At 43.0% G+C, this 16,681-nt stretch overlaps 1 pseudogene across 1 annotated transcript in view; it reads right to left on the bottom strand.

Moving 5' to 3' along the window:
• LOC143172217 (AP-3 complex subunit beta-1-like) overlaps nucleotides 1-16,681 on the bottom strand; it is a 288,974-nt pseudogene that overhangs the window by 133,542 nt on the left and 138,751 nt on the right. Inside the window, exons 10-12 of the transcript XR_012997310.1 lie at nucleotides 13,952-14,111; nucleotides 11,679-11,780; nucleotides 648-710 (exon numbers count right to left, since the gene is read on the bottom strand). The product of XR_012997310.1 is annotated as an AP-3 complex subunit beta-1-like (transcript). The remainder of the gene's footprint in view (nucleotides 1-647; nucleotides 711-11,678; nucleotides 11,781-13,951; nucleotides 14,112-16,681) is intronic.

Raw genomic sequence — 16,681 nt, 5'->3', positions numbered from 1 at the left:
TTAGTTTACGTGCAAGGTTGGAGGAGTTGATGAGCTCCCTTCAGAGAGGTTTCAGTTCATTTAACCAGGAACATCTGTGAAACTATGAATAACCTACCTGCATGAGAACCAGTAACTTTCAGAGAAATCCAGCCAGAGAACTGAAGCAATGAAAATAGATGTCATATGCAAAGAGGAAAGAAAGGACACACACTGTTTCACAATATAGGCAGAACATCTTGCTGATACATATACAGATATTGGAGATAGTACTATTTTATCAAATGACTTACAGAAATACGGATTGGCAATAAATGCTAATGACCAAATATTGCTACAATTAAGACACTATCATCTAGTGACTTAAAGCGTCAGTCAAGTTGGTAGTATTTGTTTTCAAGAATTTAGAATTGTTGAGTTTTTCTCATCACTTTTTTTTTTGGTAGCTGGAAAGTGAGAAACAAAACATTGAAACTTCTTTTCACATATAAAAAGCTCCATTATCCATTATGATATGGGACAGCTTAATTTCCATTCCGAGAACACTTTATCCTGGAAAAGACTTTAACTTGAAAAATTTAAGACTAAGAATCTAGATGAAACATCCAATAATGGCAATTGGCCAACAGAAAGCGTTTCATATAAAAGGAATACACTTTTGCACAAACCTGAAATTCTCGAAACAAAGTTGATATGTTGGCTTCATTTGCTAAATTTGTCAAGATTTCAAGCTACAAGAAAAAAAAAACAGATATTTTATCAAAAGTTAAAATAAAATGTTATAAATAGTACCACATATATACTATACTTTTATTGTATATAAATAAAAGATAATACTACTAAAAATACCACTTAGAATTCAATAGAGCATACCAGATTTCAGTATAAACTGACAGCAGAATTGCACTCAGGAGGAATATTCTCCTTGCAAGTACATGCAAGGTTTTCAAAGCAGGACTCTAGGGTTCAATGATGCATTTTCTATGAGCTCTAATTTACAGTGTTGCACTGCATATCAAATGGACTTGAAATACTTCTGGCAGCATGGTTTCCAATGTGATACAACAGCCCTTAGCATATAAGAACCATGTGACATTATAAGAAGAAATAATGGAAAGCACAACTGCAACTGGGGAGAAATAAAGCGTCCATTATATTCAGATGAACTGCAATAGAAGACCTTTAACTCAGGAAAGAAACAGCTGCATCTATGAGACTGCTCAGATCTTAAGCAACATCAGACCCTGAAAGGCCTCTTCCTTGTTCCTGGTGAACAAGAGGATGATATACAACACTTGGCATATACCGTTAAGATGCTATTATTCTAGGCTGTTTTAACTTTGAAGAAGAAAGAATTCCAGTACAATTTGAATGAGGTAAACCGAAGAAAAAGACAACTCTGTCTCTAAAGGGAAGTCATGCCTCACAAATCTGTTGGCATTTTTTGAGTTGGATGCACACAGACAAGGACACTTAATTGTTACAGTCCACCTGTATTTCAGAAGCAATTTGATAAGACCTCTCACCAAAGGCTCTTAAAGAAATGTATCTGGCATAGGATACAAAGCAAGTGAATAAATGAAAGACAGGAACAGGCAGGGGAAAAAAAAAGAAAAAAAAAAGACTGTTTTACAATACAGGAAGGCTATCAATGGAATCCCACAAACATCTTTGCTGATCTTTTGCTTTTCAACATATTCATATATGAACTGTGAGTGATGAGAAGACAGGTGACAAAGTTTTCAGCTGATACTATGGTTTTCAGAGAAATGAAGACAAATGTTAAGAAAAGCTGCATAAAAACTTCAAATATTAGGTGATTGGTTGATAAAATGGCAAAACAAATTCAACTGATAAATGTAAAGTAATGTTCATAAAGGGGGAAAAAACCCTTAACTTTACAGAAAATGATAGGTTCTGAACTGATTACTACTAATTATAACTGAGAATTTATGGATAAAATAGATAACTCCATGAAAATATAAGCTTGATGCTAAGCAGTAATCAAAAAAGCAAATCTGATGTTGAGAAAGAAACAGAGAACAAAACAGAAATCAAAACAGTGCAGCAGATTAATTCCAGGGTGCTCCTACCTCTCTTAAATACTGCCATAGGTCTTGTCCCCCTATCTTAAAGCAGATAGGATGGAACGGGGGGGACAACACAACAAGAAAAGGACAAGATTTTCTTATGTATGTAACAGTGTAGGTTGTCCTAATTTTTTCAGCCACCAAGAATGAACTGAGACAATGAAAGGCAAAAGCACAATTTCTACTTCTCCATCTCTTTACCACTATATTTGGGCGGGAGTGTTGATCTGCTCGAGGGTAGGAAGGCTCTGCAGAGGGACCTGGACAGGCTGGATCAATGGGCCGAGGCCAACTGTATGAGATTCAACAAGGCCAAGTGCTGGGTCCTGCACTTGGGTCACAACAACCCCATGCAACGCTACAGGCTTGGGGAAGAGTGGCTGGAAAGCTGCCTGGCGGAAAAGGACCTGGGGGTGCTGGTTGACAGCCGGCTGAACATGAGCCGGCAGTGTGCCCAGGCGGCCAAGAAGGCCAATGGCATCCTGGCCTGTATCAGAAATAGTGTGGCCAGCAGGACTAGGGAAGTGATCGTGCCCCTGTACTCGGCACTGGTGAGGCCGCCCCTCGAATACTGTGTTCAGTTTTGGGCCCCTCACTACAAGAAGGACGTCGAGGTGCTGGAGCGTGTCCAGAGAAGGGCAACGAAGCTGGTGAGGGGTCTGGAGAACAAGTCTTATGAGGAGCGGCTGAGGGAACTGGGGTTGTTTAGCCTGGAGAAGAGGAGGCTGAGGGGAGACCTCATCGCTCTCTACAACTACCTGAAAGGAGGTTGTAGCGAGGTGGGTGTCGGTCTCTTCTCCCAAGTAACTAGCGATAGGACGAGAGGAAATGGCCTCAAGTTGCGCCAGGGGAGGTTTAGATTGGATGTGAGGAAAAATTTCTTTACTGAAAGAGTGGTTAAACATTGGAACAGGCTGCCCAGGGAAGTGGTTGGATAACAATAAGTCTTATTTGTATTCCCAACGGTTTTCATAATCATTACATGTAGGGAAGATCATTTGCCTTCTACTGCCTCAAATTTACTTAGTTTTCATATTGGACTAATACAAATATGATAGGTTGGGCATAGCTATCTTGGACTGCATCACTCTGCACATATAATGAGGGTGCAAGGTGTACGTAAAATGACAATAAGGAGAAAAAAAAAATGTTTCTTTAAGAAACCTGTACCTTCCACTCCTAAACACAAGTGTCTATAACAATCTAAAACAAAACAAGAGAAAAGGCACATAATAGTAGACAATTTTTCTAGCTATTGCTTTGTCAAGGATTTCACATCTGTTAAAGACTAAGAATACAGAAAACAAGAAGGTAGCCTAAACTATGCATGTGGCCTTGAGGAAAGCCTAAAGCACTTCTCATGTCGAATGCTGACTTCAAAAGGGAATTTAGAACTCTGATACTGTCCCATATTTGACTCCCATTTTGTTCAGTGAAACAGATTTGAACTCTTTTTAAGCTAACAGTATCAAAGATAGTGTGATTTCATTTCTCTTCATTTGAGAAGATTTTTCCTCCTATAAAAACAGTCAAACTCTAAAGGTTTGAATGGCTGGTTCGATCAAAAGAAATAGTAATGCTCTGTATCACTGAAAAGTACCAAAAGGTTTAGTGGAAGACAGTCCATCTGCCATCTACAACATGATAACAAGAGAACTTTCAGATAGCCTGTGTATTGGGTTTGCATGGCAAGGTTTTAGTAGCGGGGGGGGACTACAGGGGTGGCTTCTGTGAGAAGCTGCTAGAAGCTTCCCCTATGTCCGATAGAGCCAATGCCAGCCGGCTCCAAGATGGACTCGCCACTGGCCAAGGCTGAGCCAATCAGCAAGAGTGGTAACGCCTCTGTGATAACATATCTGAGAAGGGGAAAAAACTGCTGCGCAACAGCAGCCAGAAGAGAGAAGAGCTTATTGAGCTTATTTCAAAGTGGCTCTAATAGCAAAAGTGTTTCACACAGACTGGTAACAGAGAACAGACAAGCCATTCAACATAAAAAATCAGAAGACTAGTGCCATTTTAGGCACTAGTTGAGGTACAGGAAAGATGTGACTTCTCATCTGAAGAAATATGAGTATAAATGAGGAATAAACAACATGCAAAAATAAGCCTTTCAACCTCTAAGTATGAGTTTAGTTCTATACATTACTTGTAAATATGCCAAACTGCTTTAGCTATTTTACTATGTATAAGGAGAATGGAAAGCATACTGCATAATAAAACCAAACAAAAAAGTAACAATGATTCATTTTTATCTGAAATAAAAGCATGAATACTCTACCAAGCCCAATTTTACTTCACTAGTCTAACTTTTAAATGATAGAGACATCAGCCATGGGTGAGCTGCAAAAGTTTATGGAGAAAGAGCTCTATGGTGACTGGGCTTACAAAAATTAAAGCCCATCTAAACCAAGAAATCTTGTCAGACAGAACTAAAATTATTTTCTTTTAAAAGCTTTTTGTCTGTTTGATGTGACCAACTTGAAAAAATAAATCATTTTAACAGGTAAGTTCTAGCCAAGAACACCATATTTAGTTAGAAAGTTATTCTGAAAATATCTTAATATTGTGACTCCTATCGTACCTTCAAGGCTTTTCATACTGATACATGGAAGTTAAAATCTAAAAACTGGGGGGGGGGAACACTTTTATGCTGTAAATATTGGCATAATATGCCAAAACTATCAAACAAAAAGAAAAAAAGAGTATAATCAATCTTATGAAACATGTGGCCATTGAGACTCTTCATAGTAAAGTAGAGAAGGTCACATTGAAGATGGTCAAGTTAAAAGTAGTTGTATTGAATGAAATATAAACTAGTTCTTTAAAAACAGTCCAAGGATTAAGGAAACACAGGGGGATTCAGCAGCATCAAGTGGTAATTTAACAAATATGTATCTTAGTTTATCTGTCTCGTGGTTTAACCTCAGTCGGCAACTGAGTACCACACATCTGCTCGCTCACTCCCCCCACCCTGGTGGGATGTGGGAGAGAATCGGAAGAGTAAAAGTGAGAAAACTCGTGGGTTGAGATAAAAACAGTTTAAAAATTGAAATAAAATAAAATAATAAGAATAAGAATAAGAATATACAAAGCAAGTGATGCACAATGCAATTGCTCACCACCCGCCAACCAATGCCCAGCCAGTCCCCGACCAGCGGCCCCCCCGGCCAGCTTCCCCTCAGTTTATATACTGAGCATGACGTCACATGGTATGGAATGTCCCTTTGGCCAGTTTGGGTCAGCTGTCCTGGCTGTGCCCCCTCCCAGCTTCTTGTGCACCTGCAGCCTTCTCAGTCGGTAGAGCATGGGAAGCTGAAAAGTCCTTGACTAGTGTAAGCATTACCTAGCAACAACCAAAACATCAGTGTGTTATCAACATTGTTCTCATCCTAAATCCAAACCACAGCACTATACAAGCTACTAGGAAGAAAATTAACTCTATCCCAGCCGAAACCAGGACAGTATCCACCCCTTATTCTATACCATCTACGTCATGCCCAGGTCCCCCACTTTCCAATACATTCCCATTAATCACCACCCCTTTTCCTGATTTTGATATTTAAACATACAAATATCATTCCCTTAGTCTATGGGCCATCCCTCTAAAATGTTTGGTGAGTTCATTTAGTCCATGACTTGGGGCTCCATCTGTCGCAATAATCTTCCAGGGCAGGAAAAATGGAGATGGTATGTGGTGTTGGATTGTTTCATATTGAAGCATATAATATTATTAGTATTATTACTATAACTAATATAACTATAATTAGTACTTAACATCACATAATTCAGATCATTGGCTATTCTCACCCAAAATCAAATCCCCTTGAGGTACACATCGGACTTCCCCATCCTTCCGCATTATCCACCAAGCGCACCCAGGTCCTTGAGCAAAAGCAATCCCACGGATGGGTTTCCCTTTGCCCGAGGCAGGAATAACCCAAACTGTTTTCCCCAACATATTTTTTATGTGCACTACAGGGACTTTATTCCCATCTACAGTACGTAAGAGTTCTGACTGGGCAGGGCCAGCTCGATTGGCAGATCCCCTCGTGTTGACTAATCAGGTGGCCTTTGCTAAATGTGTATCCCAATGTTTGAATGTCCCGCCACCCATTGCTCTCAGTGTAGTCTTTAACAGTCCATTGTATCGTTCAATTTTCCCAGAGGCTGGTGCATGATAGGGGAGGTGATATACCCACTCAATGCCATGGTCTTTGGCCCAGGTGTCTATGAGGTTGTTTCGGAAATGAGTCCCGTTGTCTGACTCAATTCTTTCCGGGGTGCCATGTCGCCATAGGACTTGCTTTTCAAGGCCCAGGATAGTGTTCCGGGCAGTGGCATGGGGCACGGGATATGTTTCCAGCCATCCGGTGGTTGCCTCCACCATTGTAAGCACGTGGCGCTTGCCTTGGCGGGTTTGTGGGAGTGTGATATAATCGATCTGCCAGGCCTCCCCATCTATATATTTCAGCCATCGTCCTCCATACCAGAGAGGCTTTAACCGCTTGGCTTGCTTGATTGCAGCGCATGTTTCACATTCATGGATAACTTGCGCAATAGTGTCCATGGTCAAGTCCACCCCTCGATCACGAGCCCATCTGTATGTTGCATCTCTTCCTTGGTGACCTGAGGTGTCATGGGCCCACCGAGCTATAAATAATTCACCCTTATGTTGCCAGTCCAGATCCACCTGAGCCACTTCAATCTTAGCAGCCTGATCCACCTGCTGGTTGTTTTGATGTTCTTCAGTGGCCCGACTCTTGGGTATGTGAGCATCTACGTGACGGACTTTAACAACCAGGTTCTCTACCCGGGCAGCAATATCTTGCCACAATGCGGCAGCCCAGATGGGTTTGCCTCTGCGCTGCCAGTTGCTCTGCTTCCATTGCTGCAACCACCCCCACAGGGCATTTGCCACCATCCATGAGTCAGTACAGAGATAGAGCACTGGCCACTTCTCTCGGTCAGCAATGTCTAAAGCCAGCTGGATGGCCTTTACTTCTGCAAATTGGCTCGATTCACCTTCTCCTTCAGCAGTTTCTACAACTTGCCGCATAGGACTCCATACAGCAGCTTTCCACCTCCGATGCTTTCCCACAAGATGACAGGACCCATCAGTGAACAGGGCATATTGCTTCTCATTTTCTGGGAGTTCATTATACATTGGGGCCTCCTCAGCACGCGTCACCTCCTCCTCTGGCGATATTCTAAAATCTTTCCCTCTGGCCAGTCCATGATCACTTCCAGGATCCCTGGGCGACTGGGGTTTCCTATTCGAGCCCGTTGTGTGATCAGTGCGACCCACTTACTCCACGTAGCATCAGTTGCATGATGTGTACAGGGGACCCTCCCTCTGAACATCCAGCCCAGCACCGGCAGTCGGGGTGCCAGGAGGAGCTGTGCTTCAGTGCCGATCACTTCCGAAGCAGCTCGAACCCCTTCACATGCTGCCAATATCTCTTTTCCAGTTGGAGTATAGCGGGCCTCGGATCCTCTGTATCCCCGACTCCAAAACCCTAGGGGTCGACCTCGAGTCTCCCCCGGTGCTTTCTGCCAGAGGCTCCAGGTAGGGCCGTTCTCCCCGGCTGCGGTGTAGAGCACATTTTTTACATCTTGCCCTACCCGGACTGACCCCAGGGCTACTGCGTGAACTATCTCCCGTTTAATTTGTTCAAAAGCTTGTCGTTGCTCAGGGCCCCATTTGAAATCGTTCTTCTTTCGGGTCACTTGATAGAGAGGGTTTACGATCAGACTGTAATTTGGAACATGCATTCTCCAAAAACCCACGACTCCTAAGAAAGCTTGTGTTTCCTTTTTGCTAGTTGGTGGAGACATGGCTGTTATTTTGTTGATCACATCCATTGGGATCTGACGACGTCCATCTTGCCATTTTATTCCTAAAAACTGGATCTCCTGTGCAGGTCCCTTGACCTTACTTTGTTTTATGGCAAAACCAGCCTTCAGCAGGATTTGGACTATTTCCTTCCCTTTCTCAAAAACTTCCCCTGCTGTGTTGCCCCACACGATGATGTCATCAATGTATTGCAGGTGTTCTGGAGCCTCACCCTGTTCCAGTGCAGTCTGGATCAGTCCATGGCAAAGGGTGGGGCTGTGTTTCCACCCCTGGGGCAGTCGGTTCCAGGTGTACTGGACGCCCCTCCAAGTGAAAGCAAATTGTGGCCTGCACTCTGCTGCCAAAGGGATTGAGAAAAATGCATTAGCAATATCAGTTGTGGCATACCACGTGGCTGCCTTTGACTCCAGTCTGTATTGAAGTTCTAGCATGTCTGGCACAGCAGCACTCAGCGGTGGCGTGACTTCATTTAGGCCACGATAGTCTACTGTCAGTCTCCACTCTCCATGAGACTTCCGCACTGGCCATATGGGACTGTTAAAGGGTGAACGAGTCTTGCTGATCACTCCTTGACTCTCCAGTCGACGAATCAGCTCATGGATGGGAATCAGGGAGTCTCGGTTGGTGCAATATTGCCGCTGGTGCACCACTGTGGTGGCGATTGGCACCTGTTGGTCTTCGACCTTCAGCTACCCCACAACAGAGGGGTCCTCCGAGAGACCAGGCAAGGTGGACAGCTGTTTAATTTCCTCCGTCTCCAAGGCAGCTATACCAAAAGCCCACCGGTACCCTTTTGGGTCCTTGAAATACCCTCTCCTGAGGTAGTCTATGCCAAGGATGCACGGAGCCTCTGGGCCAGTCACAATGGGGTGCTTCTGCCACCCATTCCCAGTTAGGCTCACTTCGGCTTCCAATACAGTTAGCTGTGGGGATCCCCCCGTCACCCCAGAAATACAGATGGGTTCTGCCCCTATATAGCTTGATGGCATTAGGGTACACTGTGCACCGGTGTCTACTAGAGCCCTATACTTCTGTGGGTCTGATGTGCCAGGCCACCAAATCCACACAGTCCAGTAAACCCGGTTGTCCCTTTCCTCCCCCTGGCTGGAGGCAGGGCCCCTCTAATCCTCATCACAGTACTCATTTCTCATTTCCTGCAAATACGAGTCAGAAGTTTCTTCATTAACATCAGGAGTAAGATCAGCCCTTCTACTCTGTCTGGGGAACTGCCCGCTGGAAACTGGAGCAGCAATTTTCCTGGAAGAACCCTCTTCTGTGATTGTTTTCCCTTGCAATTCACGTACCCGTGCCCCTAGGGCTGCAGTAGGTTTTCCATCCCACTTCCTCATGTCTTCTCCGTGGTCACGCAGGTAAAACCATAGGGTGCCCCGTGGTGTGTACCCTTTATATTCTCTCTCTTGAGCAAAAGAATGCTGACTCCTAATAGCTGAGATATTGGTCCGTACAGGTGGGGAGTAGGACCTATCCTCTCTGAGTTGCTGGACCTCCCGGGACGAGGGAGGAAGAGAGACTTTCTTTGTATTGCCGGAGTTGGCCAGCCAATTCATCCACTGTTTGTTCCTCTCCGTCTTTCCAGGTCATCACTGCCAATGAATTGGCATATGACGATGGTGCGCTCCTTATAAACTTCCGCCACATGGGTCGTGTGCACTTGACTTCATCTGGATCTTTGGATAGTTGTTCATTGCTCAGGTCACCATAAATCACCTCTAGCACAGCTAATTCTCTCAGGAACTGGATACCCTTCTCCATGGTGGCCCCCTTGCTTGGGCGACATATGACATCTTCCTTAAAGGGATACCTTTCCTTCACGCTTGACAAGAGTCGCCTCCAAAGGCTGAGGACTCGTGCCCCTTTCCCAATCGCTTTGTCAATGCCCCCTTCCCTAGAAAGGGATCCCAGCTGCTTGGCTTCCCTACCCTCTAATTCCAGGCTACTGGCCCCATTATCCCAGCATCAGAGCAGCCAGGTGACAATATGCTCGCCTGGACGACGGCTGAAATCTTTTCGTATATCTCGCAGCTCACTCAGGGATAGAGATCGGGTGGTCACTGCCTCGTTTATGAGTTCTTCCTTGTCTTCCTCCCCGATCAGTGGCCGTCTCTCCTCCTCCCGTTCTCGTGTTGGCCCTTCTCCAGGGTAGTCTGCCTCGTCCACTTCTTCCTCTGGCTCCCTTTTAGAAGAAGCTTCTTCCTCCCTTACTAAATGATCCGACTTCTGCTTCCAAGATTTCTTCTTGTGTATAGGGGCGACTGATACTGGCACAGGTTGGTTCTTTGGTTCAGCCGCAGGGCCTGTCGCCAGGGTTGGAGTGGCCGCATGGCCTGTCGTTTTACCGTCAGTTCCAGAGACCTTCTCTTCCCTTTGAGGGTACTGAATGGTGTTGAACAGGGCTCGGTAGGCATGGGCCAGGCCCCAGCACGTTGCAGTGATCTGCATCTCTCTCGAGTTGCCAGGGTGACAGCATACTTTGTCCAAATGTTCTACTAAATAACTTTTCAGGACTTGCTCAGGGGTGAAGTTCCAAAACACTGGGGGTGCCCATTAGCCTAGGTACTTGCCCATCCTATCCCACACACCCTGCCACTCATAACTATCCAGCCTTGGGGCAGATCTCTGGATAATATTCTTAAATTGCTTATAAACCTTATGCAAAACCAAAACAATATTCCCAAGAGATACCAATAGAAGTATCTTAACTGCCCAAGGATGTTCAACATACTGAAAAGTTACTGTAATGAAGGAGGAAACATCATAGAATAAGGTAGCGATGCTGCCATTCTGTATTTCCTCCATAAAAAACCTCTCAGAGGAAGGGCTATAATTGATAATTGTCTCCACGAAATGGTACCCAAAGTACAGTAATGGCTTCAGTACAAAGCTCAAATACCCGATTAAGCTCAAGGCCAGTGTTTTAATAACAAACCTCCCAGGCAAAACATCACTAATCACTGCAGACCACAGCAAACTGGTGTTTGTAGTCCCTGAGCAGCGGCCCCCTCAGCCAGCTTTCCCCAGTTTATGTACTGAGCATGACATCACATGGTATGGAATGTCCCTTTGGCCAGTTTGGCTGTGCCCCCCTCCCAGCTTCTTGTGCACCTCCAGCCTTCTCAGTCGGTAGAGCATGGGAAGCTGAAAAGTCCTTGACTAGTGTAAGCACTACTTAGCAACAACCAAAACATTGCTGTGTTAGCAACATTTTTCTCATCCTAAATCCAAAACACAGCACTGTACCAGCTACTAGGAAGGAAATTAACTCTATCCCTGCCGAAACCAGGACACTGTCAACAAGTCATCAGTGTAACAGTGCAGGAAAAGTAAATACACTTCTAAAGACTTCTTTGGTACGTAGCAAGGCAGTAAGGAACTCCAGTTAATTAAATAATTTTACAGTAATTTCCAATAATTAAAAAACTCAAGAAACTAAGCTAACTAGTTAGTACTACCTCTGTTTGTATGCTAACTAGGCAGCCATGATTCTTCTCCAAATGAAAGTCATAATTAAGAATGAAACACTTACAATACTGAATAGTCACTGGATATGATACTGAAAATGATGGAATTACTTTTAATAATTCTCATTTGTTGAGTAAAAATTAATATTACAGGAGAATTTAAAAATGAAACTCTAACAGTACAATAGTTATATATTTATAAGTATGGCTAAACAACTATGTATGAAAAACTTTCACAAAAAAAGTAGAGATAGCAATGTAAAGTCTGGACTTGACCTACCTGTTACTACAAAGGAAACGCACCAATGATTTAGAAACAACATCAGCTTCAGATTTTGGTGCCAAATGCCAGTAAAGCTGTATAATTGCCATTACCGCCTAAAAGAAGAACATTCAGAACAGCATGTTAACTTCAAGTAGTCATACATATCTATCACATTTGCTTCAGACCCGCAGAACTACCAACTCACTCTTTTTCAGAAAGGAAAGTGCATACCCACATTCTTCGAAATCAACAAAGCAGATTGGAGGAAAAACATCAGAAGAAAAATTTTTTTATTTCTAAAATCAAAGCTAATAAGTACCTCTCATTCTTTGCAGTATTTATTGTATACTATAATATATAGAAGGACAGAGAAAGAAGGACAAAGAGAAAATGTAAGTAATTGAAACTGTAAACATACTGATATCATCCTTAATAAGCCAATATTGCTAACATTAGCTGAACAAATTAATGAGGAGATACTGTTTTTTAAAACTTCTGCAAAGTTTGTGCTTTTATTTTTATTAAATACAGGTTCAATATTACCTATTATTTAGCTTCCACTAAAAAACTTCTATTCCATTATTCTATTATGAAATTTATAAAATGACAGCTGCCTTTACCGGCAACTTCTAGTCTCAAATCCAACAGAAAGTAAAAACAACAGAGTTGTATATTAACATCCCAGATAGCAAAAAGCAGAAGACTGAGATATAAGCAATTTAAAACCCATACTTTTTTTTTTCTTTTCTTTTTAACTTTTCTTATAAGTAAAAGACAAATGATGAACTTTATGCTAATGAATAAGTCATGTCACAACCTTCCCTACAATACTGTCATGGTCAACTTTATGTTCAAAACTAAAAAGATCACAGAAAGGAGACTCCAAGTAAAGTCATCATTATGACACTTGACATCTTAAATCTTAATGCCAATGAAACAAAAATTATTATCAAACAATAAAAAGTGATAAAAAACATCTGAAAAGAGAAAATAACTAGAAGATTTTTAGCAATATACTACAGGGATCTTTTATTACTGACAAAAATCTAAGGTCAAAGAGAAAATTTAATTGCTGGTAAATTCTGTGAATGATACAAAAATTGGCATAATAGCAATTCAAAGAAGCATGATTTCACTTGACAAACTGCATTTAAACATCTCAGTTAACTTTCTGTTATTAAAGATCATAAATGTGAGAATCAATACCATATTAAACAGATATGAAGAAAGTGATTTATGGAATGCGGAAGATAAACAACTGAACCTGTTCTCAATGCAGTGCGATGGCAATCATATCTAACAGTTGTTTTTTGCACGAGATGTGGAAATCTCATAGATGTTGAACAGTGATTTTAGCAAAAGGCTGTGCTCTAATAGAATTGTTATTGTAAAACTGTATTCAATTTGTTTCCAAAGTTTGCTGGCAGATTAGAAGTGGTTTTCAAAAGAGCTAGACATTAGTCGGAGTCTAGAAACGTATTTCAGATGAGAAACAAAAACCTGATCAGTTTAGCTTATCAAGAACAGGTTGGGAGGTGACTTAAGCATGGTGCAGTAATTGTTTCTGCAATGATATGAATATTCACTATCACTGGAAGTCTTTTCTGAAGACATCTAGTCTTGATTAACAGGACAAACTGAGGTTAGAAATAAAGTTCCACGACCTGAATAATGTCACAATGATTCACCATCAGCATGGCTTTTTCTGGTTCTAAAAATTTACCTGCATCTTAAAATCTCCTGGAAATACTGCAGAGCATACTATACTCATGATGCCCTATCTATCGTGGAATCCTGCCAAGGGACCAACACTAAGAATCTGGCTCGGATTGACAAAGAATTTAGGCATATAACTCTACTTTTAAAACATGAGACTCAAAGGAAAGCACAACTTAACGAATCAATAACAACTATGATTTTCTTTGTGAGTCTGCATCAGCAAAACAGTTTGTGCCATCCTAGCCTCTGAGAACTTAAGCATTAAAAGCTAGCTATGGTATAGTCATCGCATGCTATAGAAGTTAGATTCAAATGTTCTCATATTTTCTCTAATATTTTGTTTGTCCTTAATATTTGGACCATGTATCACATTCAGTTCAGGTGTTTTACTTAGGAGCTAAGTTAATTTCAAATAAGAAAGAACCACCATACTTCTGTAACAGTTACTAGAGAGTATTATCACCACTTTTAAAGAGTGGTGATTTTACTTTTCAATCTTTCAAATTTTCTAGAAGCATAGATATTTAGTAGTTCAACATTTTAATCAAAAAGGAATCTGTCATACAGCAGCATTTCAGCTTTGAAGCAAGGGCTTTGTATTTCATAACATCAGCTTGTGATCTGCGTGCGTTATAGGTGTTTTTCACTTTCTAATCCTTTTCTTTCTGTTCTTCATCAGATTCATAGAAATTATTTTCACTATATTCTTCCACAACCTCATCATCCTACCGAAAGACAAAGTGACAAAAAACATACACAGAATACGTGAATCAACCGGTTTTATTCATTTAAGTAACATATACCACCACAATTTCATGCAAGATTTATACACTTTTTTTTTTAAATACCCATCAGTTTTTCTACCTCAGTTTGCTCAAAGCAATAAATCATAGAATGGTTTGGGTTGGAAAGGACCTTTAGAGATCATCTAGTCCAACCCCCCTGCAATGAGCAGGGACACCTTCAACTAGATCAGGTTGCTCAGAGCCCCATTCTCCCGACCTTGAATGTTTCCAGGGACGGGGCATCCACCACCTCTCTGGGCAACCTGTTCCACTGTTTCACCACCCTCAGCGTAAAAAATTTCTTCCTTATATCTAGTCTGAATCTACCCTCTTTCAGTTTAAAACCATTACCCCTTGTCTTATCGCTACAGGCCGTACTAAAAAAAACTGTCCCCATCTTTCTTATAAGTCCCCTTTAAGTATTGGAAGGCCGCAACAAGGTCTCCCCAAAGCCTTCTCTTCTCTAGGCTGAATAACCCCAACTCTCTCAGCCTTTCTTCATAGGAGAGGTGCTCCAGCCCCCTGATCATTTTTGTGGCCCTCTTCTGGACCCGCTCCAACAGGTCCATGTCTTTCTTATGCTGAGGGCTCCAGAGCTGGACGCAGTACTCCAGGTGGGGTCTCACCAGAGCAGAGTAGAGGGGCAGAATCACCTCCCTCGACCTGCTGGCCACGCTTCTTTTGATGCAGCCCAGGATATGATTGGCCTTCTGGGCTGCGAGCGCACATTCCCAGCTCATGTCCAGCTTTTCATCCACCAGTACCCCCAAGCCCTTCTCGGCAGGGCTGCTCTCAATCCCTTCATCCCCCAGCCTGTATTGATACTGGGGGTTGCCCCGACCCAGGTGCAGGACCTTGAACTTGGCCTTGTTGAACCTCATGAGGTTCACGCAGGCCCACTTCTCGAGCTTGTCCAGGTCCCTCTGGATGGCATGTCAACCGCACCACTCAGCTTGGTGTCATCTGCAAGTTTGCTGAGGATGCGCTCGATCCCACTATGTCGTTGATGAAGATATTAAACAGTACCGGTCCCAATACGGACCCCTGCGGGACACCACTCGTCACCAACCTCTATCTGGACATTGAGCCATTGACCACTACCCTCTGGATGCGACCATCTAACCAATTCCTCACCCACCGGACAGTCCACCCATCAAATCCATACCTCTCCAGTTTAGAGAGAAGGATGTTGTGGGGGACCGTGTCAAAGGCCTTACAGAGGTCCAGATAGATGACATCTGTAGCTCTTCCCTTGTCATCTGATGTAGTCACTCCATCATAGAAGGCCACTAGGTTGGTCAGGCAAGACTTGCCCTTGGTGAAGCCATGCTGGCTGTCTCGAATCACCTCCCTGTCCTCCATGTGCCTTAACATAGCTTCTAGGAGGATCTGTTCCATGATCTTCCCAGGCACAGAGGTGAGGCTGACAGGTCAGTAGTTCCCAGGGTCCTCCCATTTCTACCCTTTTTAAAAATGGGTGCAATGTTTCCCTTTTTCCAGCCGCCGGGGACTTCACCTGACTGCCATGACTTTTCAAATATCATGGAGAGTGGCTTGGCAACTACATCAGCCAATTCCCTCAGGACTCTGGGATGCATCTCGTCAGGTCCCATAGACTTATGTATGTTCAGGTTCCTCAGGTGGTCTCGAACCTGATCTTCTCCTACAGTGGGAGGGGTCTTGCTCCCCCAGTCCCTGCCTTGAGGTCCATCCACTCGAGAGGTGTGGGAAGAGAGACTGACAGTGAAGACTGAGGCAAAAAAGTTGCTGAGTACCTCAGCCTTCTCCTCGTCCGTTGTTACCAGTTTGCCAGTCGTGTTCATCAGTGGGGGGTACACTTTCTTTGACCTTCCTTTTCTGGCTGACATACCTATAGAAGCCCTTCTTATTATTCTTTGCAGCCCTTGCCAAGTTCAGCTCCATCCACACCTTGGTCTACCTGACCCCATCCCTACACAACTGGGCAGCGTCCCTATACTCTTCCCAGGATACCTGCCCCTGCTTCCACTGCCTGTGCATTGCCTTCTTGCCCTTTAGTTTGACCAGCAGGTCTTGACTCAGCCATGCTGGTCTCTTGCCTTCCTTTCCTGATTTCTTACACCTGGGGATCGAGAGCTCTTGCCCTCTATGGAAAGCATCCTTAAAGATCTGCCAGCTCTGTTCTGCTCCCTTGTCCCTGAGGGCAGTTTCCCAGGGGGTCCCATTGACTAACTCCTTGAACAGCTGGAAGTTTGCTTTCCTAAAATTCAGGGTCCTGACTTTACTCTTCGCCTGACCCATATCCCTCAAGACTGCGAACTCCACCAGTAAATGTACCAACATGAAAAACTGTTTAATGGTATATGCAAAATTTCCTTAGAAATAAGATGAACTACTAAATGAAATACCTTCATTAATATTCTGTGAAGTACATTAATTATGAATATTGGTCTTTTTTGGACTTAAAAGCCTATGATCCGAAATTGATGTTTCTGAAAAGTCACAGTTCTTTAAGCTTTCTGAAAAGAGTG

Source organism: Aptenodytes patagonicus, chromosome W, assembly GCF_965638725.1.
Source record: "Aptenodytes patagonicus chromosome W, bAptPat1.pri.cur, whole genome shotgun sequence".
In the NCBI taxonomy this organism is placed as follows: domain Eukaryota; kingdom Metazoa; phylum Chordata; class Aves; order Sphenisciformes; family Spheniscidae; genus Aptenodytes; species Aptenodytes patagonicus.
This window is presented reverse-complemented; position numbering and strand designations above follow the sequence as displayed.